The sequence below is a fragment of the Seriola aureovittata genome, chromosome 5, assembly GCF_021018895.1.
Source record: "Seriola aureovittata isolate HTS-2021-v1 ecotype China chromosome 5, ASM2101889v1, whole genome shotgun sequence".
Lineage (NCBI taxonomy): Eukaryota > Metazoa > Chordata > Actinopteri > Carangiformes > Carangidae > Seriola > Seriola aureovittata.
In genome coordinates this window covers 14848062-14874339 of record NC_079368.1, presented here as the reverse complement: position 1 = coordinate 14874339, position 26278 = coordinate 14848062, and the positions used below count along the sequence as shown (strand labels likewise).

Genomic DNA, 26278 nt, shown 5'->3' with positions numbered 1-26278 from the left:
TTTTCACTTTGCAGAGACATTTCACTGCACCTACACTGCTCATTATAGATTTGCTCTCTTTTGTGGTTTATTTGATGTGCATTTAGCTGCGCAGTCTCTAGGCAGAGCTGATACATCTGGGCAATGTGTGGTTGCAGTAACCTATAGAGAGGCAGTTCAGTGAGCATAGAAAAACAAGAAAAGAGGTTTGTATTTACATTGTAAAGGACATTAACTGCCGCAACCTTGATTTGCACTGATATCCAACCTCATATGCTCACCCTCTTCAGAGGTTTAACATGGCAATCTTTATATTTAATGCATACAGGATTTGTCCAGTGTTTCTGAATAAGCATATTTGTTTATTTTCCATTTCAACCTATTAAAATGCTAATGAGTATATCTTGCCAACTATTCATATGCAGATAAGAGCTTTTAGGCTTGGATGCTACAGTGTGCCCCTGCTGCACAGTTGCCTTTGTTTAATGAGGATTTTTTGGAGCTTTCTTTCTGGCTGTTTGGGATGTGCATACATAACAAGTCTGTCCCTAAATAGAGCTCACCTCCTGCTGGTAATGAGGCCACAGCTCACGGCATTAGTTGGCCTTTCTCCCAAATAAGAAATTCTGTTACGCTTATGGAGAGTCAGTTTTCTTTTCAAGGAACAGTGAGGACGGCACATCATGTGGCTTCCTGGCAATTTATTTTGTCTATCCAAAGGTTTCCTCTGAGTGTCACCAAATTTTACTTGCAAACTAACTGCTAAATCAGCAAGATTTCAGCCAACTGAGGGCTATCCGATCTGTACATCATTGTCACAATGTAATTACCTCTGTTTTTCAAACATAATTTTAAATATGAAATATTAGACAAGGATATTTTGAAACATGTTCTTCCATTCATAATGTTTGACTTGTGGTAGATGTTGTTTTGTTATATCCACTATGGGTTAGTGAAGTTTCTTATTTACATACATACAGATATAAGAGATACAGCATGTCTTCAATAAGTCCCATGATTAAGCTTGAGGCTGAACATGAATTTGAAGTCATGTGGTCTCTGTGCAGATCTCACTTAAAATGCATGGATTCCACAGCTCAGAACTGATAGCTTACCAAATAATGGCTTCTGTATTGAGAGAATGTCTTGCTTTGTGCACCCTGGAGCATGGAATAAAAAAGCTACAGAGCTGTTGCTGATTCAAAGGAACTTCTGGTGAAAGAATTTCATTGGATTTTGAATGAGGCTGGAATAGATGTTGTAGGTGTAGGCATGTATGAGGGTGTTATCACCACAATAAAGACAATCTTTTTTCTTTGTCTCTTTGGATACAGGAATAAACAGCTTCCACCATGCTAGTCTAATGAGGTTGCACAGAAATTTCAATATGTCTGGTCTGCTTCCATAAAGCTGGCAGGGAATTGAATTTGGCCCCGGGGTTCATGAAGCTTCTGCATGCCTTTCTGCATCTGCAACCCTATTGGCTTGAGGATGGTGTTGTGTGTGCTTTTATCAAATTTAAATGGATTTTTGTAAAAGACCATCAATCCGTCTTGTTTCCTCATACAATTCCCCCAAATATGGTCGCCTTCATTCCAGACTACTAACTTCGTTGTTGTGATTTATTTTTCCTAAAGTGTAATGAACTACACTGAAAAACACTTACCTTACTCAACTCATTTATATCATTCACATAATGACTGACAATATGCTTACACTGAAAGACTAAGATTAGTGTAAGTGGATATCAACATTATGCTTGTACTGTAACTAAGATTATTTTTTGTTTAATTCAGAAGAGATCATCCTCCTGACTTGTGATACACAAGGACATCTAATCTCACACCAATGACGGCACCCAGTTTGCTCTGCCTCCACTCACTGTGAAAATGACTGTCATCTGCTACTCATAATCTCCACTTTTGGTATCGATTGCTGATCCTCACACACCACAGAGCTTGTTAAGGCATCATGCACATGGCTGGTTTGCATGGGCTTTTACAAGTCAAGCCCGCTTTGTATTCTTGCAGCATTTCACACAACTCTGAAGTCAGAGTAACATAGCTAGGGTTCGAGCATTGGTCCCTGGGGGACACTTCAAGAAACTACTCTAGTCTCTAGGATGACTAAACTATGTGTTCTATTGATGTTGATATAATATACTGTTGCTCATAAAGTTGGAATAAAATATATTTTTTTTTATCTCTTTCCATGAAATGATTGTGACAATGTGATTTATTTAATTTCACCTGGGTAATTGGGACACATAATGTAATCATTGCACCTGGTCAAAAGTGATTACTGATGCATTTAAATAGGAATAAACAGAGGATTGTGTCTGAAAACAAAATTATTCCAACTTTATGGGCAACAGTGTTTATGTAGATGTTGTATGACCTGGAAGATGATGGTAGAAAAGGGGACAGTGTGCCTCACCTTCCTTGTGTGAGATTGCTCATACCTCCAGTACTTTGTTCTTTCTATGTGGAGAGACTGGAGACTACCGGCTAGCTGGCATGTCGCTAATCTTGCTATTGCACATGGTCACTTTTTTAACATATGCTTGCTAGCTAATCATGTATGCTATCTAGCTAATCAGCTAGCTAAGCAGCATAATTGGTAGCAAGAATAGATAGCTTGCGATGTAAACAATGAACATGTTTTTGTAATTGTATTTATGTTAGGTAATTAGCGTTCTTCCTACAGAGAGATTCTGTGGCCTCCACATCAGATAGTCTATAAACGTTGGCCCCAAATGTAACTCCTCTATGAGCATCAACACTAATGCTAACCCAGTGTTCAAGTTGAGTGGTGGACTAAATCCATTCAGCATCTGTGCAGGCATCTGAAAGAGTCAGGGATGTTTTAACCATAGACTGTGTCAACAAAGGTTTGATTCCTGTTGATCCTTATTGATTTTTACTGGTGTCAGAACAGTCTCACCATGCACAGAAAAGAAACACAGAAGTTAACTTTACTTTCTTTTTGAGGTCATCTGAACTTATTTCTGGTGACAGTGGCAGGAAAAGACAGAAGTGAAGGAGGATGTCACTGAGGCGAATTGCACCATGAAGTGGGTCAACTCTCCTGAGCATGCCCAGAATGGATGATGGCGAGACACAACTGAGCTGCCATTTGACAGCTCCTACAAAATCTATATTTTTTTCATTCAGTGTTAATAAACAGTTGACACACACAGAAACTTGGATGCTTGTGCTCAGAACAAAAAAACTGACTTTTACCAGTCAGTCAGAGCAATTTTTGAAATTAGGGTGACAAATGAATAGTTGGTAACTAGACACCTGAGATCATTGTGTGTTGTGTGCATTGCTATGGATTTGGGCATGTCTGCATGCGGGTGAGTGTTTGTGTGAATGATTTGCAGTGATGTGTAATTATCAGTAAAAGTCTTGTGTTCTGTGCCTGGCTTAACAATTTGACACCCTGCAATTTCCTGAAGAGACACAAACTCCAATTACTAGAATGAGTTTTTGTTACATGGTGTTCAAAAACAAACAAACGCTTCAATGAGCACAGAAAGAAAATCCTTCTCTATAAAGTAGGTTAATACATTCTAGGTCTGGGAATGGCAAATGTGTTAAAGTCAACAAATTGGTTTTGGATCAGGAAGCATCATCGCAATTAGTTTTCACAACACATGAAGTAATTAGAATTTTGTAGCCTCGTTATTTTTTCCCAGTCAGGGATAATGTTGCAGCAGTGCCTTGTAAGTGTTCACGCAAGTGGATTTGACACTATTGCTCAACTTTACTCAGGAAGAAGGTTACTTATTTTTACTTTGCTATCCCCAAAGGAAATTTGGAAAGTAGTTTAACACCGGATTTCATCCAGTGACACCAAACAGAGATGAATTCCTAAAGGCATGGGAATCTAAACAAATTCAACCTCTTTTCATAGTAGCTGTAGTAATATTTGCTCCAGTCTGACAATTTCTAAAAGAGATCAACTAAACAGAACATCCCCTGCCATCTCTCATAAAAATACACACACACTCAAACATTTTCTACAACTCTTCTTTGCCTTTATTGTCACTCATCATCCACACTGCAATCATTAATAATATAGGGCAAGAGTCAGTACAGACATAAGAGGAGGTGGTGCTTTCAGACAGTTTGGCAGATATGAATTGGCTGGAACAAAGGCACTTGAAAGCATGTGTCATATCTGAGTGTATGCAGTTGTTCACCATTTTTATGCTTTTAGACTTAAGACAGAAGGAAGTATCATCGTATTTTGCTGGCTGGTGAAAGTAGCTTAGAGTGGACGATGTTGTTCTCAACATCTGCAGACCCTGCCCTTAACAGAGCACAGGAATGTGAATTAAGATCCTTAAATAAAACATCTGTACTAAATATAAATGCTTATAGCCAGGCAAGAAGTTTCACACCTTTTATAAATCAATGGTAATCAAAAACACAACATAATAATGTGTTTTTCTCAAGAGTGGGATTGGGTTTAAGCAGAAGCACTGTGTGTGACATTGATAGCGCAGCCAGGGAAACAAGACTACTGACCGAAACATCCCAAACTGTGTCAGATGTGTCTAATGAGATACGACAGGCAACGGAGTCAAAAGGATCAAATTCAGACTCAGTGAAAGAATCATTATTTTTTTATGGTGACTGTAAGATGTAGGTCTCCAGTAATACTACTCTGGGCTGCAGCAATGACATTGAGACACTTCCTGAATAGTAATTACAGTGTGTGGTTGATTTCACAGTCAGGACATTTGTGTGTGTGTGTGTGTGTGTTTAAAATCTACAGTAAAAACTGATTTATCCATTGATTGCTACGGAGTGCTACGGTTCAGGATTTAAGCTGAATGCTTAGGATAATCTCATCATTAATTCATATTTCTAATTAAGACAGTGTGCCATTTAAATAATGCAAGATCTATTTTTTGGTAGTTTTCAGAGAGGATGTTGAATTATTAATACCAGCAGCCATCACCAGGTTTAAAAGATGAAGACTGCTACTTCAGTAAATTGTGCTCCACCTGCTCCTTCCTCTCGGCCACAGACTGCTTTCATTTACACCCTGGTCTACTACATTAACTGTAGGACTGAGAACATTTCATCACCATTCGTCATACTAAAACCCAATATGTCATGCTGCTGCCATGTGCTCTCTGAAAGAGCACTAATCAGGTTCCACAGTGCTGAATATGTAGGGGGCTAGTATTCAAAACACACATCTTTCTCAGAGAGGATAGTGGACATCCTTCTGAACAGGACATACTCACAACCACATGATTGTGATTAAGATAAAATCTAAATGTAACAAACACAAGGACTTTTGTTGGTGCTACTGGAGCCAAGAAAAGATTATCAGTCCAGTCTTGGCCCACACAGCTTCTCTGAAGGGCACAGTTTGTCAGAAAATAAATCAGTGTCACAGTCTGTCACTGATAGTTGATGTACGATTTCCAGTCAGTCACAGCAGTTTATCCAGACTGTCACTATCAGCACACACAATATGGAGAGACAGTGATGTAGTAGTGCAGATAGACAAAATTATCATGCCAACAGAGCTCCACTTCTCTAAATGACAAGTATTTACTGCCTTGAACTGAATCTAGGTTTTTGTGGGTGCAGCCCAACCATAGAGCTATATGTGATGGGGACAGGAAGCTGTAGGATGTGTAGGTGTGTAACCTTTGAGTCATGAAATGCTCAAATTGGAGATGATAAAAAAGTGTCACTTTCAGCAGGAAGCACAAATAAGAGCAGCAGCAGCAGCAGCAGAAGCTGCAACAATACTCCTTCATCAATCATTATGTGGTTGATGAGCAGAATTTCTTTGCAGTGATAATGTTGTTTTAAGGACGTCAGGAGAATAATTTTAGACTTGGAGCAGCACTTAATGATTCTGTGCACAGTGTCTTAAACCCTGATGGGGCAATACCAAGGTAAGAATAACAAAGAATTGCAGCCATACATCTTCATCACTGGCAGAAGGAGGTGGAAGAAAAATAGATTATATTTTTAGTTGTTTTTTTTGTTTTGTTTTAGAGAGGAAGATTTCAAGTTGTCGACTGTCCTTGAATCACAGCAAAGTAAGAAATTTATGTAACAACTCAACTCAAATAAAAATATGACTCACAATAGGCAGCTGTAAAAGGCGCTTATGTAATTGCAGCTGTTGCCAAAAAGCTGCCCGCGGAGTGGGAAGCAAGTGTTTATTGGTTTAAAGGTCATGCAGAGTGCACAGCAACTGCACTTATTGATCATGTTATTCCTGTGTCAAATCAATGAGAACTATTCCAGAAAGGAATTGTAAGGTTTCTCATCAGCTAGAAATGATTACTGCAGGGTAGAAAAACTTAAACATAGAGATGTAAAGTCCTATGTGTCAGACTGTGGGTGTAGGGGGTTTCCCTGATCATCCTATCGAGAATCACTGATTGGTCCCATAGGAGAGAGTGGCTAGCAGGCACATAATAAATCACTATGCAGATCGATAAACATGACACCTGATTATCAGCTGATTGACATGAGAAACTAGCACAATCAGCAATATCCCAGTGGAAAATGAGAAAAGGAAAACTGAATCAACCATGTTTGTTGTTTGGAGTAACAGTTAGCACTGACTGTGTTGATAGACGATTATTTTATTGCACTGAAAAAAAAAACATCAGTCACTTTAGTTTGCGTAATTTCTCTAATTATATTTACACAGGAAAACGAGTGTGTGCAGTCACAGTCTTTTATCTGGTAGAAATGATCTTGTTTGATAAGAATTTTTAGATGCACCGCAATAGATACAAATTCTGTTTGTGAACGGAGGCGTATTCACAGTGGTGTCGAGCTGATAGAATTAGTTGAGCAAACCATTAGCTGACTGACATAAAGACAACTAATTTTACGGATTGCCATTAAGTTTTGTGTTTATGTTACCCAGAGGATCAATCCTAACTTTTTTTTCTTTTCTGACATTTTATACTCTAAACAAATAACTGATTGCTCGAGGAACGTTGATCATGGCAGTGAAAAGGTGATGACCGGCTCACAAGTTGGGATCAGAGAACATGGTTTAGTTGTGGGAAACAACTGCCTCTTCCTCGCTAACACAACCTTCTCCCTCAGCTTCTGTTACATTCTTGTGAAATTTAAACACCGTCCACAAAGAAGATGTTTGCATGTGTTGCTCACGTCAACTTTACTCTTGGGATGATGAGCTAGAGTTACAGTGCTTTGTTCCCCGTGTGCCGGAGGTGATGCTGTCATTCCCAAGTGCACTTTACCTGTTTCTGATCTCATGTAACAATTAATAAAGGCTTAGCGCTTATAAACAGCCACAATGGCTCTGAGACAAAGGTGTTTTGATTTTCAGTATTTGAGAGTTTCCATCAAGAAAACCTGAAATTGAATAACAGTGAGTGATGATGAAGCGCTTGTTGACTTCTGACATCAGTATGAGGTCTCTGTTTCTTGCACGTGAAGTGATGTTGACAGCTAACCTAAAGGGAATAGCTTTCATTCTTTTGGCGGCATGTAAGAGGCTGAACGTCATTCTTTCTACCCCTGTCACATTGCAAAGACGCGTGACAAATGAGTAGCGACCCCTATTTCTCATAAAACCTCCCAGTGTATGAGCTCTTCCCATACTGTAGCTCCTGATTTCACATGAGGCTCTGTTTACAGCACAAAAAAAAAATTAGATTGGTCTCTTGGGTGATACCTCCCTTTGAATACAAACAGGTTGTGAGGTAGTATGCATATAATTATCTTTGACAGGCTTTGGTCTCTCACTTGAGATATACAGTGTTGTATTATAGTGTAGTAGAATAGTGAAACAGGCTTTTAGATCCAACAGCACGAGTTATGTTGTGTGTTGGACTGTGTGCTGTCTGTGCTCACAGTTTCACATGAAGCAGCGTCGTCAAAAGATCAATTTAACTGGTCACATTCTGAAAATGGAAGAACATTCTTTCCACCCGTCTTCATGCTGCCAGTGCATCCACATGAGAGAGCAGAGATTTTACACAGTGAGCCCATTGTTTGTCATCTATTTACTTCTGTCTTCTGCATCTGAGGGGGAGATAAACCAGGGGTGGTCACATACAAGCCAACGTGCAATGCACACAACGCAGCGACTGCTGGCTTGTGATGCAGATGTGCGAGGGGTTAGACACTGTGTTGGCTGGCCTGGAGTTTAATCTCTTGCACCACATGATTAACTCCCCACTTCTGACCTCTAACAAATCGTGCTTGGATGTTTACCCTTGAAAGAGATGTAAAATAGTATGTTTTGATAGGATGTTTTGCAACTCTCTGCAACACCCTGCAGTACAATTTAAGTACAATATTTAAACAAACCCACAAAATCCATTTGCTTTCCTCAAACATCTGCCTGAGAGTTTTAGGATTTTGTTGTTTGGCTGCTGTCCCATCCTGTCTGCCTGATTCAGCATGAGTAATATCACCACAGCACACTGGTGATTTCAAGAGTGCCCCTCTAAGTTGGAGTCCGTCGCTGAGTCACCATGTAGAGGAGAGTAATTGTAGGTGACAGTGCTACAGGCGACAGCACAGACAGCAACCAACCCATGAATTGATGCCGCTGAAATATGCAGAGTCATCTCTGTTGTGTCAGCACACCATCGCTTAAGGACAGACCAGAGTTAAGCTTGTAACTGACTAACTGACTAACTGAGTGGTTTATTCAGAGCTACAGGAGAATAAGTAGGTTGGACTATCCTCTCAGGTAAGACAAACCCACAATACTCAGAATTTTTTAGTCGGACGGCCTCCTATATTTCAGATACACACAGCAGCCAGGTGGATTGGGAGACTCCAAACTCCCTGCATTATGTGTCTGTGCTGTTATGGGCACCCTGCTTGCATGTGAATGTCTATTTGTGTTCGTGCCCTTTAAAGATCTGTGTAATGCAGTTGCTCTAAGCCATTGATTTAACAGCCGTGACTGTCAGGGACAGAACGATAAAACTGATTGAAGAGCACAGTTTACACACAAGGAGATTTGCAGTTAAACAGAATGGATGATCACCCCGATCCGATGTTAGAAATCCCGCGTGCAGCTGGGAAACACACAGCAGCTGAACATCTGGAGGTGGGTTTGAGAGGGGTGAAGCAGAAACAGAAACCAGGATTAAAATCAGCATGCAAAGCAGGCGCAAAAAAAACTCTCTTGGTGTTAATCAAAATGTGACAGTAGAGTAGTAGCCTACATTCATGTGTTTGGCTCATACAGAGGCAGAAAAGGGTGCACACACACGCACGCACACACGCACACACACACACACACACACACACACAGATAAAATTAAACATTACCCAGTATCAGTAGTTGGTTTTTCCCAGTACTGTATTCGTATTACTTTTTATATTACTGTTGGGTTATTTGCCTAGACTAAATATATGGTTATATTGACCCAGTGTTGGACACAACAAACTAAAGCTTCACCATAAAAAAAACTCTAAACCAATCCTGTTCAACTGATGTAATTATTAATCACTCTTATCACCGCTGTATCTGTTTTTTATCACCACTTTCACAAATATATTGTTAGTTTTACAAAATATTATGCACATGGAATTGAAAACTGCAGCCCAATTGTAATATAAAAAATAACATTAACAACAATTAACACAGCTAATTGTCTTGGAGGTTTTCTACCCATTGCTATTAGGTAAAGTTCACCCAGTTATTACGTTGGTGCTACTTTGACCCAAATTAGGTCAATTTTGACCCAGAGCCAGGACCCTAAGAGGGAGCTGATATAAAACCATAAAAACATTGATAGCTTAGCTTAGCAACTACTTGGTCGGTGTGTTGGTATGGCAATGTAGCCTACTAATTCTGGTGTACTGACGCCATGCAGCTTAAAATCACAGTGTAATTGCGCAGGGTCCAGCTGCACTCTAAACCAATCCTGTTCAACTGATATAATTATTAATCACTCTTATCATCGCTGTATCTGTTTTTCTAATCTCTGCAGTCAGCAATTTACCAACAGAACCATGCACACTGCACTGATAATAAACCTATAGGCCTCTTTCATATTGGTTCAACTTTCCATTTCAGATCTGCATAGCTTTCGTGGTTTACAGTCGAAATAGGCGAAATGGCTGCATACTGCATGGCAGCAAACGACCCAGGCAAACGGCTTGCATGCGCAGACCGCTACATGTGATTCCGAATCTGATCCCGACTGACTTCCTCACACGAAAACAAACTACCCGCAGGGAGCGTGTCACCGGCGCCAAACCTCTCCCGTGTGGCCCACGGAGCAGCAGAGCGCAGAGCGGAGTGCGGCTCTGCTGTGTCTCTTTAAGTACAGCAGGCAGTGCTGTTGGTCCGTGTGGGAGCGCAGGGCGCACGGTGCGGCGCTGCCTCTCCGCAGCGTCAGACAGGCTTCCTCAACGCCGGACAGGCGACAGAACAGACAGGTCGACCCACCGCCTGCATCACATCGCTTTGACCTGAGCAGACGACAGGAGCGAGTCCAACTAAAGAGGGGGGTGGGTGGGGGGAGCTGCCAGATATAAACTGGTGAGCCCACTGGGCCATTAACATTACTCCCTCCTTCTCCGACTGTGAGCTAGAAGCGAGTATAGGTTCATCTGCGGTACAGTAGCCTACAGTATTATTGAACGGCAGTGACTGTACGAGCTAATGGGATTGATGAACTGGCGTTAGTTGTGTGCGGACGCAATGAGGAGAGCTTTTTCGGGGGGGCACGCTGCTGGTCATGTTTGGCTGAACGATCGTGGAGGTGAAACATCATGCCTGCGCCTGAGAGATGACCATCCTGAGCTGAGTTGCGTCCTGCGAACTGCAACATCAAACCATCTGCTTCAGCCTCATGTCGTCTAGTGTGTGAGGTAAGGCGAATACTTCCTACTTCCTAAAAAAAAAAAAAAAAAAAACAAAAAAAAAAAAAAAAAACGAGAAGAAAATCTGTGTTAAACTGCAGCAGCTCTGGATGTGTACGTACAGAAGATGCTTGTATTCGTGTTGGTGTTGCAGACGCCCGGACGGTCTCACAGTGTAGCTGCACTGACGTGAGCACTGCTGCTTAACATCAGTGAAGTAGAACAAAACCTCACAAACCCAGAAAACAGTTTTATGAAAATTGATTTGATTTATTTATGTGTTGTTTTAAATGATTACTGGCTTTTGAAAACCAATAAAGAAGCTGCCACTTGTTAAATCAAAGGCTGTGCTGTGTGGCTGCTGTAGGCTTTGTCCATTTAAAGGCCATATGTTTTGATTAGACTGAGCCTCAGGTGATAAAAATACCTGAGTGAAGTAGAGGCAGTGCTCTAATCTGCTCAGTCTGTTTCTATTTCATTATTCTCTCTATTTGACTCCTGGCTGGCTAATCCAATTGAGAGGTTGGTCTTATTATTTTTCTGTACTATTGAGACCTGTAATGTTCGTATGCTGCTGTGTGACAGATGTTTAGGTGTTCCTGCTCTCTGCTCAGTACACTGTCATGTTCAGTGGACAGTAAAGATTAGTCTGTAACCAGGTGCACAGCTGGTGTCTCACAGACTGAACACCCTTTCCATTTTCCCCAAAGTGTGAAGTCGTTGGACTTTCATTAGAGCCCTCCTGCTTATTGTTAACCAGAGCTGTAAATCAGACACAGACAACAGACGGCAAAACCTAACCTGCATCTGAATATCTCATTTATTTATTTAGGAAACTCATTGAAGTGTTTTTCTGGATTTTGGCTCCTGCGTCGACAGAACGTCACTGCCGTACTTCTCTGAGCTCATTTATTTTTTAACGTTTTGGAACAAGAGTACATCGCTTGACAGAGTGTTTTGAGGCAATTACTTTTATAATCAATCAATTAATTGTATCAGTCATTTTTAAGCAAAAACTCCCAGTTGCAATTTTTTCAAATGTGAGGATTTGTGGCTTTACTCTGTTTTATATTTTTGCAAAACCCAAATATCTTTAGGTTTTGAAATGTTGGTCAGATAAAACAAGATATTTATGGGTTTCACTATTATCTGACATTTTTTTTTTATAAAACAAAACAATCAGGAACATAGTGGGCACATTAATCAATAACTGGAATAATCTTTATTTGCAGCTCTACAAGTGCATGACTCACAAGGTAACGTCTAATGATTTTAATGAAATTATGTAAATTGAGCAGCCTCCACTCCCCCTCATTGTTTCTGATGACCTCGGTGTACTGTAGATCACTGTATTGAACTGCTCGGTGTGAAGTCTTGCAGTAGAACATAAGAAGAGGAGCATAATGGTTGTTAAGATTGATCACAGTGCTGTTGAAATCAATTGATGAATGGCAGTAATTGCTCATGCTGCTGCAATTTCAGCACTCGGTATGACAGTAAATAAAAGGCATAGAGCATGACAGAGTTCTTGTTATGGCAGCGGGAACATGGCACTCAGTTCATAGCCCCTGAATCTAGATCAGGCTGAATTGATCAGTACCAACATCACTGTAAAATAAAAACCAAAGCTCCCCTTCATTCTTATTCTTTCTTTAACATCTGGCAATAGGAGTTTCTATGACATAATAATAGTGATGTTGTTTCTGCTGTGCAGGGCAGGAATCTGTGGACACTAATTTAAAAAAATGAAATGACACAAATTTTGTTGTTGGCTGTGCTGTCTTGTGTGAATAATCACAGTCAAAGTCACAGCATTTTGCATCAACTGGAAACCCCTGTGGTTCTTAAGTGGTGCATCAGCCTCGGTGATTGCACCGTAAAGATCGAGTCCTGAAAGAAAGAAAGAAATGTTTTTCTAAATTTGATGTCGAATTTCAGAGGAGTTTCCTTCACATGCAAGCTTGGCTGTGGCTGCAGAGGAGGACTTGAAAGTGGCTGAGATATGATGTCCTTTGTGTAGCGACGGGGTGGCCGGCAGTAGAGTGAGAAGGCTTTGAATTCCTCCAGAGCTTTATCTCTTCATCCTCTTGGCGACCTCTCAGGGACGTGCCATGGATCATATCCAATGGCCGGGGGCTTTGAAGATCGCCAGAGGAACTGACAGGAATTACAGTTTCCATGCTTTTGCTAGCCGTTACAGTGAAATAACAGTGGTGCAGGGTGAGCCGCGTGTAGGCTGGATGGTGCACTCACTCCTGATATATCACCATCAAGAAAGGATGTCAAGATCCTCATTAGAGCTCTCACAAAAATAGCTTGGCATTAAATGCTCTGCTGTCTTCGCTGAAGAGTCGCTGAAAGTTTCAGACTGTTTATAGCGTCTGACATTCAAAAGCACAATAGTAGTTTCACACTCAGTGGCTACAAATTCTGTTTTTATTGATGTGAATTCATAACACAAAGAGTATGCCTCAGATGATTATGTTCTTCAATGACTCATTTTCCTTTTCCTTGAAAGAAAAGATGATTTTAGAAAGAGGATCATCTTTAAAACTGTGTTACGGTTACACACAGCCAAGGAGTGGGTCAGCCTTGCTGCATGCACATCTCAGCCAGATTTTCAGCTTATAGAAGGATTATTCTCAACACCGGACCTCTTCCGTAAGACACATCCAGATAATCACTGCCTAGACAGGTGGTAAGATAATACAGGGAGGCCGACATCAGACAAAGCTGGGAAAACTCCAAACCTAAACTTAAACTCAAGTCTTAGGGTTTTGTTGATAGATATTAATGGTAGATTTGTATTTATTTTAAGTATATTACATGACTCAAACTCAGATTCTGAGAGGGCACAACACAGCAAACAAAATATATTGTATTAAGGTCCATCTACTGCATTACCCAAATACTAAGTATTCAGTTTAATATTGTCCTTTGTTTCCGTCCTAATGTGCATTATGTAAAGAAAACTTTTCAGCCTGCTTACGTGCAGTTAGCAAGGACTGAGGGATAAAAAGCCAGTTATATTTTTGAACTCAGACGTGACTGTCTGGGTCCAAAAATATAGAGACAGAGACTCTCAGCCAGACACGGGCACCCTGCTGGGGACATGGATGTAGTTTAATCCAACCAAGCCTTATATGTGGTGTGAGATGGTGTGTATCTGTGTGTCTGTGTGTCTGTGTGTGTATCTGTGTGTATCTGTTTGAGTCAGAGCGCAAGGCTGTGTGCTTGCTTCTATTTCCAAGCATGCTTGGGTGCTCGGGTGAAAATGCAAGGCTATCTCGAGAGTGTTTTTGAAGGAGATGTGGAGACTAAAACTGTTGCCACGGAGTCGTTAGAAAAATTATGCAACAACGATCTTATCTATCTATGTTGGGTGCGTGAACATGATCATTAAGGTGCAACAAAATATCTGTTGTCATCTCATGTGTTAAATCAGTGTTCCTCAAACGTTTTCTGTCACGCTCCCCTCAGTGTAAACCAAATCAAAAATAGAAGCAAAGAGCCATGTTGAATTTTATTGCTGGAACATTATCTATGAACTGTGAAACCTTATTTTTTTTACGCATCCTTTTCTTGAGTTGTCATGCACATATAAAATGCAACTTCAATTTTGAGTTTTTATTCACAGACACAAGGCTCTCTTGCTACACTGACAATAAACCCGAGAGCATTAAGTTCTGTCCTGGTTCTCCGTCCTGTTAATCAAACTGCAAAGTGTTTCTTTTCATGGCCATTTAATTTATGGTATTTATCAGATGTAGAAAAACATCTTTCCCCTTCTAAGACTTTTCCACCAAACGTGGATTATCACAACATTTACCATTTAGCTTGAGGTCGGTCAGGGTCCCAGTTGTGGCATCAACTCTGGCTCCCCTCAGTCTGACCCAAACTCCTCTGAACTGTCAGACTGACTCACAACTGTGTGAATGTCCAACACTATGTGCTCAGGGGAGTCAGAAAGGCTTGACAGTGTATGAGTGTGTGTGTGAGAGAGAGAGAGAGAGAGAAAGAGAGAGTGAATGAAGAGTGTGAAAGCCATTGAGAAAGTGAAAAAAAGACAAGGAGCAGAAGAAAACACTATAAAAATATAAAAGCCATTTTCTCCATGGTCCACAGTTGACCTTGAGATGGTGCCAGTCGCCAAGATTAGCACATCACCACTGTAATTGCTCACCTCCAGTAGCAGACCCCCTTGACCTTTCTTCAGCTTGGGGCCTGCTCCACAAAAAGGCCTTTGTTGGTGTTAAACTGCTGGGCTTTGTTTTCTTTACCTGCTGCACCAACACAGTTCCAACATGGCAACAGCCGAGCCTTTAAATAAAAGAAATGCAGTTTACCAGCTCCACTTTTAGGAAACTGGAGGACAAAATGGTCTGAGTGCTGCCTGTATGTTAATCTGAAAAGCACTTATCTTTGGGTAATGCTCCTGGCCCTAAACTAAAGCTAAACGAGTTCCCACATTCAAGTTATTTATACTGTAATAGGTCAAAGAAAACGGAATAATGTTAAATTAAAAATAACAAGTCATCATTTGTTTCCTCTAATTTTAAGGATGTTGGCTGGAAAGCGTTATTTAATGATATAACATATAAAGTAGTCCTTTTTTAAGATCATTTGGGTCGATAAAGTAGATATTACGACCACATTAGCGAGGTGGTGTGGAGAACATCACTTGGAACAGCGTTAGTCAATGCGCGAAAAGACTGCATCCAGACTGCGCTGTGAAGAATTGGAGGCACGTTCTCTTTAAAGAGGATGTCGGGAAATTTTGATAAACCCTCTCCCTACAATACAGCAGTGCAGCAGCAGGAGCCTCGGTGTGATAAAGAATCAGAAGGAGTGGAGCCCCCTCTGGGTCTGCCAGCCCTGTGCTGTCAGTGTCAGCAGCCGCTTCAGATCTCCTTTCAGCGTGCTAGGCCCTAATTGGGCTGTCACACTTGCAAGAGAAATTTGTCAAGTTTCTGTGAAATGAACTACTTGGCCAAATCAAGATGTACATCCCTCTGTTCCTCTCCAAGCCACCCGTGTACGGCTGTGATTATCATGGAATAACAGGATCCTCAAGCTTTTAAATGGATAAACCACTTTGCTTATTTTCTCCTGGGAATATGTCATTAAAGGGTAAATAGCAGAAGATTCTTGTGATAGTTTTGTGCTCAGTAATTGCATCTGCTGGGATTTCATTTGAAGGATGTGCAACAGCAACCGAGCCTCGTCTATTTATACACGCTCAAAGTAAGGGCTTATTATTCTTACGCTCAGCCTTACATGTTGTTCCATTAATTTCCAGCAGCAAGCAGGATGAGTGCCTAAGTCTATCCCCTTATCAGCTACTTTTCTGAATCTGGCAGTAGGCAGAACACATACATGAGCTCCTCCACAGAGCTAATATCCCCCATCTGTCAGTGAAGCCGCCAAGGTTGGCTGTGATGTTAGGAATTATTGCATGCGGTAAATGAAGCACACCTGGTCAGCCACGAGCCCATCGCCACACCGTATCACCTCTGCTTTCTTGGTGACTGTGCAGATGTCTTTCCCAGGTTGCTTCGGGGCAGGATGACTCAACCCGAGCTCCCACTCAGCTCGAGCTCCCACTCACTGCTTCACTGACTCCCCGGTTCAGCCTGCTCCTCAGTCAACCACGGCAACTTAAACACGGTCTGGCTGCACTGTTAGATTGGGACCAAAACTCAGGATGCATTATTTGCAGTATAGTTGTTCTACTAGGGTCACAACCTTTTGTTGTCATTGTTGTTGTTGTTGTTGCTGTCATATGACCACAGCGCTTTTAGACACCCCATCATTGTAGATGTGATGGCATGGAATGTGATGTCAAGTTTGCATTTGCCTTTTGGCATTTTAACCATTTATCCCTTACTTTTAGCTGTTCTTTTGGACCTTTATGCTGGTTTGCTAGCTGGCTTACACACACACACACACACACACACACACACACACACACACACACAAACACACACACACACACACACAATTTGCAGTATGTTTAAGATGTTTTAATACTGATGCTCTGATCGGTGGTACAGTCTGTCTGCGTAACTGGACATTTACTGCTTACCGTGACAGTAAATATATCGGCATCAAAACAATCTGTAATCTTATCTTTAATCCTATTTATATGAATTTTCTACACTTTTCTATATGTGGATGCATGTTGTTATCAAATAATTTCTGTTTTTAAAATTGGATCAGGATCTCTTCAATCTTCTCCACATAACCCTTGCTTGAAACCACTGCGCTGGTGTTTAATATCAATCTACTAGGGTCACTGTGTGCCAAGGGGGCAAACTCTGTTTCCTTCTGTGAGTGCATGCTGTGTTAAAAACATTTTCCACTTACCATTACTGCTTTCTATCCATGCAGATGGTTTCAGTTTTGTCTGCTGATGCCTCTGCATATTGACGTCAGAGATTTGGTTTGTGGTGCTCACAGTGTTGTTTTAAAAATTCCAAAAAACAAAAACAATGTCCCAGTTACTCAGGTAAAATCCACAGACCTCACTGGGAACAGTGTTCTTTGGAGCCTCTTTCTACCGAACAAAGAGGCCCTTTAAGTTTCACAGGCAGAAACTTAAAACCTGGGCTCATAAAATTAAAACTATCTGCATGGCAAGATGCCACTAGAGGGAAGTGAGAAAAAATGTTTCTAAGCAACTGGATGAATTGACCACTTAAATAAATGCAACCACATCCGTACTGGACTGTGTTGCACATATTCTTTAAAGAAAATAGTTGAGCAAGTCACTGTCACCTTGCTCTGTTATTTCAGTTCTTTGTTTTGTATCTCACACACACAGTCGTAAACCACACACACACGCATGCAGGCACGCACGCACACACACACACACACACACACACACACACACACACACACACACACACACACACACAGGCCTCCTCTTTCTTTCCTTGCTTCAGAGATGTTATTCTGTGTTGCGTCAGAACAACAGTGAAACACCACTATATGTGCACGTCATATTTTATTCATCTTAGGAGAGGCTGCTGCACAGAGGCTCGCTCCTTCCTGTGCGCCCAAAGCAGGCAGCTGTCAGAAAGCCTGGATCCCCAGATACTTTTCCTATTTCTACTTCTACACACATACACACATGCACGCATGCACACACGCACACACATACATGTAGGTACATTATATTGCATTGCTCCCCTGTGTATACATGTACATGTAACCTTGCCATTATTGCAGAAGTGACCCTTTCTCAATTTCCTTTTCAGTTTCATGTGATGACAACAGTGTTAACATGTACATTCTCAATTTGAAACAATACCATCACAGTAGGAAGTATTAGAAATGTAAATATGTGTTTGTATCTGCCTACAAGTGGAGCAGTGCAGGTTTAAACATGTTCCTTTCTTGTCCGTCATGGTTATGTCATTTCATATAGAGCTGATGGGACCAACAGTGAGGACAAAACAACAACAACAACAACAACAACAACAACAGCATTTGAGTAAAAATAGGATGTATGAGCAACAAAGCCTGTAATGATGTTCACATTTAATGGGAAGGGATATGTTGACAGCAGGCCTCTGGTGCTGCTCGACCTTTACAGGCAGATTTGCGTGATGCTGATGCTGCCCATGGTTCACTACACATTTTGCAAGGCATGCTTACAGAGCACCCTGCTACATACACACTTCATGTTCCTCAAATGAATGCATCCACACCACTGCACCCAGCTCGCCGCCCTGCGTGATTGTGCACACTGAACAGCTCATCAAAAACAGCGAAATAGCTTGTGCACAACGACAATCAGAAAGACAAATGAGCTGACTGTTCTCGTGTGCACCTTTCCTTTTTATTAAGAGAAAATAAAGTAGGAAAGTCTGTGATGTTGTTCGGCGCTCTTTCGTGATGAAGTTCTTTGTTTTGTACCTCTTGTCTTCCTTCACTTCAGTTTGTGTTAATCTGCCGGAAACTCTTTGAGCAGCTCCACAAGCAAGGGCGCCAAATGCTTAAGATTCTGCTGTGGGTTATATGTGTAGGCGGTGACAGCACTATAGACTGAATACTAATAGCGAGAGAATATTTTGCCAGAGGAGAAAAAATAAGATTTGTGTCATGGCTGAAACACATGTTTTGGCTGTGTTATGTTGGTCTATTGTGGCTACAGTCTGCAGAAAAATTGAAATCTCTTGCTGCTTTTGCGGTTGATTTCTCCTGATATAACTGTCAACTATGATTGCAATCTGGTGAGGAAATAGGCCGAAAAGGTTTGTTATTAAATGCTTTAGTTTTACAACCAAAGATGCATCTCACATTTGCAGTCAGAATTTATAAAACTGTCTAAAGGTGGCATTCAGTCCAAAATGACCAATATACCTCAGATATTAGCTCAGACAGGACAGATTCCACATGAGTACAGTGTAATCTACAGTCAGTTGTTGAACATAACCAAGTAATTTTACTCAAATGCTGTGCTTGAGTATTTTGAGGTATGTACTTCATTCTTCTACTGCACTATATTTCAGAGGGAAATATTGTACTTCTCTTTCTACTACATTTACTTGATAGCTATTACCTACTAGTTACTTTACAGACCCAGATTTTACACAGAAAACACATTAATATACAATTTAATTCATTTTTGTCAGTCAATTAAACTACACAAGCTCCATATTAACCAGCTGCAACATGTAATACTGCTTACACTTAAATGCAATAATAATAATGATAATGCAATTATATAATTAATATGACAATATGACAGTGCATTATAAGCACTTTTTCCTATGATACTTAAAGTACATTTTTCAGTACTTGTGTACTTTAACTATCTTGGCTAGAATTGAAAAGGGATGCTGCAGGTAAATGGTAAACAACTTAAACCGAAACAAACAACTCTACTTTTTATTCTGTTTGACAAAATCGCATGCAGTGACAGTATCAATTGGATAAATTGATTACCTTTGTGTTTTTCTGGAATTCACAAAAGACTTGACTGTTTTACCGAATACCTACTGTTAACTGTACGTCATGCTGAGACAGCAGCCGACAGTTTCAGGATCTTGTATTGTCTGAAGTGATCCCAGCATGTGGTGCTGTGAGCAGGATAACCACTTTACTCCAGACAACATTTTTAGTGGCACCTCTAATCTGAGCTTTGTTGCTGATTTACCGCATTCTTAAGGATATACAGTACGTTGGTTCGTCTTAAATGTAACTCCGGTTTGCAATGAGCTGAAAATCACAAGCTGAAAATGGATCCAGCTAGGTATGAGACCACACTGTGATTTCTAAAAGACGAAAGCAACGGACTTCAACAAGAGGGAATTGAAAAGTACTGATCACTTATAAGACAGCCATTTGCCATTGGCAAAGTAATTCCAGATTGACCATTCATTATATTACTTTAAACTTGAAAACAATTTTATTCATTGCTGTCCCGCTGCAGAAGGTCAGAGTGAAGGGTTAGCTGCAGAACAATAATGCTGGAGGATTCAGCTTCTTGCTCAAGGACACTTGAGCAGAGCGGGCGCTCGTTGACACAGGAGCTTGAATGCATGTCCTACAGTAGTGGGTCTGTCTCCCCTCTCACTGCACCGGCGAGCACTCAGCAGTTTTTCCGTCCTTCCTCTGCCTAACAGGCCACAAGAAGCAGCTGTGTCAACATCTTATCTGGGAATCAGTCCCCTCAACAACAACAACACTGAGTCCACGTGATGATGAGAGGATACTCTATTAAGTGCAAAATAAAAATGCTTCTTCTAGCAGTTACTTTTAACTGTTTGGTGTCTAGACAAAAACTAGAGTTAAAAATATCTGTGTCTTCCTGATTTGTGTGTCAGGATTTAAAAGAACAGTTCAACATTTTTCAGAAGTCGCTTTTTTACGTCTTTCCAACAATCAGCTTTAAGTGATTTTTTTTTGGCCACTTGGGGGAAGCACAATAAGCTGTAAACAAAACACTGACTGAACATAATCATCTTATAAAGTTGATGTGGTGAACATATTATCGAAAGGTTGCACATGTACACATTCAGCTTGTCTGAAGAGTCCAGAAAGTCCAATATTCACTTTTAGCTCCATTTTTGGTATCCTCCACTTGCTGAGAACATATTGCTAAATATTATTAATTCCGCCTGTCTGCTGTTAAATGACTTTATCAAAACGTTTTTGGGGAAAACAGCTGCTGTTGCTGCTGGAAGTGGAAGTTGCGTATTGTAAAATAATGACCTGAAAGGCCCCATAACATTACACATAGACATCTATTATATTGTTACTATAAAAATACTGATTAGAGCAGCTTTGAGTGTGGAGATGAAAACACACTGTGGTTAGCTTAGCTTAGCATAAAGACAGGAAGCAGGGGAAAACTCCTAGCCTGGCTCCATCCAAATTTCAAAGTTAAACATACGCACATGTAAAGGTTAATCACCACTTTATATCTCATTTATTTAATTCTTACACAAACAGAATTTTATAAACAGCAATCTGTGGTTTTATAGGTAGGTCTGTGCTGGATCTATTTCTTTAAGCAACAGCAAGGCGTTCAGACTGCACAGCTTTTCTGGAGTTATAGCACAGCGAGGTTGCCAGGTTTGTTTCAACCTTTACTCCAGAAAACCTGTGTACACTAACTGTGTCTGGCAACCTGCTGTAAAGCCAGAGACACTCCACAGAAGTGCTGAACAGATGGAAACAGGAAATAGTAATGTCATAAAGCATGTTACTCAACTTAAAACCACAAGTTGGCATTTACGCATTTCTGTTTGTGTATGGATTGAACAGATGAGACAGTACAGTATGTGTTAATCAGATTGCTTGAGAGGTTTTTGTAAGCAGGTAAGTGTTTCTTTAACCGGAAAATATCAAAGGTCACTGCTAAAGTGCTACTCATGTTCTTTGTTTACAATTTCACATTTATCACATTATGAAGTCTCATATGAATATCACAGAATAAAATAATTTCTAGCTTGCTATTTTACAGGAGAGTGGTTCAAGTTTACAGATAGTAAAGACACTATCCAGAGTCACATTGATATTTAATATCTTTAATAGTAAGTGGTTCCAAATATAACTGAGCCAAACACCCACTCTTTGGTGCTGCTGAGTTTCCCATTGTCCAACATGGAAAAAGAAAGTGCCTTTTTCTCAGTTAATAAATAACTGTATATCTCAGCTGCATGTTGTTAAGACGTGTTTGCCTGTGTTGTGCAGTTTAACTTAATGATGTGCTGTTGAAAATTGCCTCAAGTTCCATGCGGAGGCATTTCCTATTTCCCCTCATCCTTCCTCCTCCTCACAAACTAAACATTTGCTGAAACCCTTTGCAATCCCCTCTTATGTCTATCCAAGCAGAGAGGACTGAGATTCGCAGTAGAACTGAGCTGGGAGAATTCGCTTTTAATTAAAGCGCAGAGATCCTCTGTGCTTACTGAAGGTGGGAGAGGAGAAAGGGAAAAAGCTCCTTGCCTCTTTGAAAAAAAACTGAACTGCAGATATTCTGTAAGACCCTGAATGAAGAGCTTTGTTAAGGTTGGATAGTGGAAGACATCATTTGATCTCCCATTGACAGCGCCTCCCTGCTACAGAATAATTGCTTCTTTTATGAAGCCATTAGAGAGGACCGATTCAAGTGATTGTTTCTCAAATGTCCATCTATGTGGCCTACTGGGATCTGGGAGTGGCAGCTTCTGGGGGTTGGTCTAAAACTCACACAACAGGAATCTGGGATATTTCTCTCTGTTTGGAGCTCTGTGATGCATCATTAGTGCCAGCACTGTCTTTCCTGTTGGCATCAAAGAGGTTTTTCCAGCATTTCTCTCCATAAAAATAGTCAAATATCTTTCTTTCCAGTTCATTTTCTTGCCCAGTCCTTCAGATTTACAAAGAGACTCCACACTGTATTCTACAAGTAGTAGAAATGGTGCTAATCCAGATTTTGTGCAAATGATTTATGCAGTCTTTGTCTTTTTACTCATGCCAAATTGAACTCTGCTGCTCTGTGTCCACAATCACAATGGAGCTATTATTCCTTCACTCCCGTCGTCTTTTTGACTTTGTCAGTTGCTTATCACTGTATACTGGTGGAAACATTCATGATCATCAGACACTCCATTACAATGCTGCGGCTTAACACTACTGTGCGCCAGTCAAAGATGAGGATTACATTATTTTTAGACCCTTTAATTTACCTCTTCTCTTTCAGAGTAAAAGGTCACCATTGAGCTTAATGGACCATGGAGTATTATCAGGATTACAATGAGCTTTTTCCCTGCCATCCTGGGCTTAATTTTTAAGCTTCATAGGTTGTGCTTCAAACTCTTCCTGTGATTGGTCTGTTTAGCCTTTCCAATACCAAATGCCTTGGTATTTGTAATTACCCCCAGGCTTTGGGAAGGTGTAACTAACACGGCTAAACACTGCAATCAATTCTTGACCACAAAACCAGTCCTATCTCTGAGAAATTAGGTTTCTATACAAGTAAACTGCAACATCACATACGTTTAGTAAGGCGCATGCTCTTTTCCTACTGTATGTCAAGTTTACAGCGAGACATTTCAGAGTTGACAGTTCTGTTTCTCAGTGCTCATATTGTATGTGGACCCACAACGTAATGTCGCCACTGTTTTTAAATGTCTGTACTGCAATTTCTCAATATTAGCCAATGTATACACTGACACTGATATATCTGTGAGAAGTCAATAATCGGCAATAACGTTGGCCATACTGCTTTATTGGTAAAGATCTAGTTTTCTCCAGGTGTACTGGCCTGGAGTGAATGTGATAACGCTGCTGCTTTCTTGAAGAGCTGACAGGTGTTGATGCTAAGAAATACGACAGTATAATCTATCCGGACTTTGCTGTTCTGTGAACAGTGTCGTGGGGTGTGGCGGCCTTTTCTAAAGCTAATTTGTGAAAAAAATTGACTCTAAAAGACCATCCAGTTCCTCCTATACTATATACAGTTATAGATGATATTCAAATTCTCCAATCCATTCTCATTTGCATCCTGTCCCAAAGTAAAGATTGTCTCCTCAGCTGCTGAAGGAATTAAAAATATGTAGAACCAATAATGTTTTGAGTGTGTAGCAGTGCTGTGCTGAAAGCCTTTGTTGGATTGGGAGTTTAAAACCCCATATTTTACAATTTACACAAAAACTTCTGCTGTCAGACCATTTGGTTGTGGAAAAAATATGTTTATGTGCTCTGTTTTCACAGCCGGCAGTAGGGCTGCCGGCTTAGTGGATGAAAATAGTTTCACAATACAACTGTGTTTGCTAATGTGCATACAAGCTACTGTTTAGTATTATGTATATTCAAATTATAGGAGGGATCTCATGAAATAGAATTACACAGGTAATCTAAAATAAATCGAAAATGAAAAGTTATTTCTCTCAGCAGGTCATTAATGAGAGGTTAATGTCAAGACTCCCTGACAGACTACAGACGGAGGTTCTGGTAACAGATAACCTACTGATAGATAGCATACACTAAATGATAATGCGTACAATGGAAACCTGTTTTTAGAAACTTAATCACAGGGTATGTGAAGTGGCACTTTTAAGTGTTGACACTGAGGCAGAGATGGAGGTTGTCCGTAATAAATGGTTCATAGCGGCCCTTTGAGTTGGAAGAAAGTATAATAAGGAGCAATTTGGAGCGAAAAGCTCATTGGGAGGTTTAAAACTGCTTTCCTAGCTTCATATAATCTGTCACTGCTCAGAGATTCTCGCAAACATCTTTTGCTGATGAGCTTCCCTTTGAGTGGACACCAGTAATTAAGTGTATTGGGCAATAAGCCAATCACTAATGCGGGCACACACTGAGATCAAACACAGATTTAATTAAAATGGCTGACATGAAAATGGGAAGCCAGAACTGTGGCGCATACCCTGGTAACTTTTGCCAAACATTAAGCTAAAAAGAAAAAAACTGGCTTTTGCAGGGTAATTATTGGAAACAGTCGTGTTCACACTCCGGTTTTCAGGGGTCATGCACCCCTAAGAATTGGCATCTGCACTGCATCTGCATGGAGTTAATGTTCTGTAGAGCGTCAGAGGTTTGGCATCTGACTGGTTTTTTTGAGCTGTCTCAGTTTTACATGTGAACTGCAGTTTCTTTCTATACTGCAAATGTCTTCAATAACGTTTTCCTATTGTTAGCCTGCTACACTTCTAACAGTAATTTGGTGTCACAGTACATTTGGTTGTTTCATTTTCGTGCATTTATGACATTATGAATTAAATCCTTATTCAGAGACACTCTCAACAACCCGGTTGCCTTCTGGTGGTCTTGAGCTTTCTGCCGGACTTGTAATGAGGCATCAGGCAACTTCGCAAGTAGGTTGGTGTGTTGCAATCTGTGTAAACTTGAATGCAAGCATGGCCTGAGATATCACGGGGGGGAGGAATGTGATCTTTAGTTTGATTTGATTTGACAAACATGGCTAATGCGCACTGGCAGGCCAAACACACCAGGAGAGCGGAAAGACAGGCCCCAGGGTGAGGGGAGGGTCAGGACTGCTGCGGCTAACACTGTTAACCCTCCTGCTGCTGAACAACCAAAGCCGTCCGACATGTTACAGATCAGTACTTTTACAGGATGGGTCTAAAAGTTGAATGTGTGTGCACAACTAAAACTGTGAGTCTGAAAAAAGAACAGAGAGAGAAGACTCAAGTGGTTTCCTTTTCCACAAATGCCACTGGTGCACCAGATAACCTCTTCTTCCTGCCGCTGCTACTGATCGTTTCTGTCACAATAATGTGTGTTTCTTCCCTCTAGAAGCCGTTAATGACTATCAGTGCTGTTTTTGCTGTGGACCAAACATACCCTCACAGACATTTCACGATACATTTGTTTTCCACTATTTCTCTAACTTAAACCACTATGAAAACACAGCAGGCAAAACCTGTTTTAAACTATGGGAGGATACCACAACTAATTTAATTCAGCTGTTGTGATTTGCACTGGGGAATTGGAGGTCTAACAGTTAAAATACCTCACCCACGTTCTCGTGAAAAGAATGTTCTTTGGCAATCGAAAGACAGGGGAATGGAAATTGATCACATCTGCAGACCCATAAAACAAAAGGGAATATTTAATCTGCTTCTATCATGATAAAATATGCATCTTCTAAATATCCAGCCTCTAGATTTTAAATCTAGTTGAAACATGAAACATCTATCTATTGTTTTTTTTTCCATCTTGCATAAAGTTTCCTCTTTCCTCCTTTTTTCTCTCATATAACATCTTCAGTTCATCCAGTTCTCGGCAGTTTCTCTCCTTCAAACCAAAACAAATGATACATAATCATACTGATAGACGGGCATGGTTAACTGTTATCTCACTCACTCACTGGACACTAGGAGAGGTGCCCCAGAATTGACCACAGCTCTGTCTTGCTCAACCCCATCCCTGGTCAATGAGTCCCATGACAGATATGAAGAATA

At 40.6% G+C, this 26278-nt stretch overlaps 1 protein-coding gene across 1 annotated transcript in view; it reads left to right on the top strand.

The window, feature by feature from the left end:
• Nucleotides 1–10267: 10267 nt before the first annotated feature.
• Nucleotides 10268–26278, top strand: part of wscd2 (WSC domain containing 2) — a 36729-nt gene continuing 20718 nt past the window's right edge. Inside the window, exon 1 of the mRNA XM_056376371.1 lies at nucleotides 10268–10847. The gene's annotated coding sequence lies outside the window, so the exon portion shown is untranslated. The remainder of the gene's footprint in view (nucleotides 10848–26278) is intronic.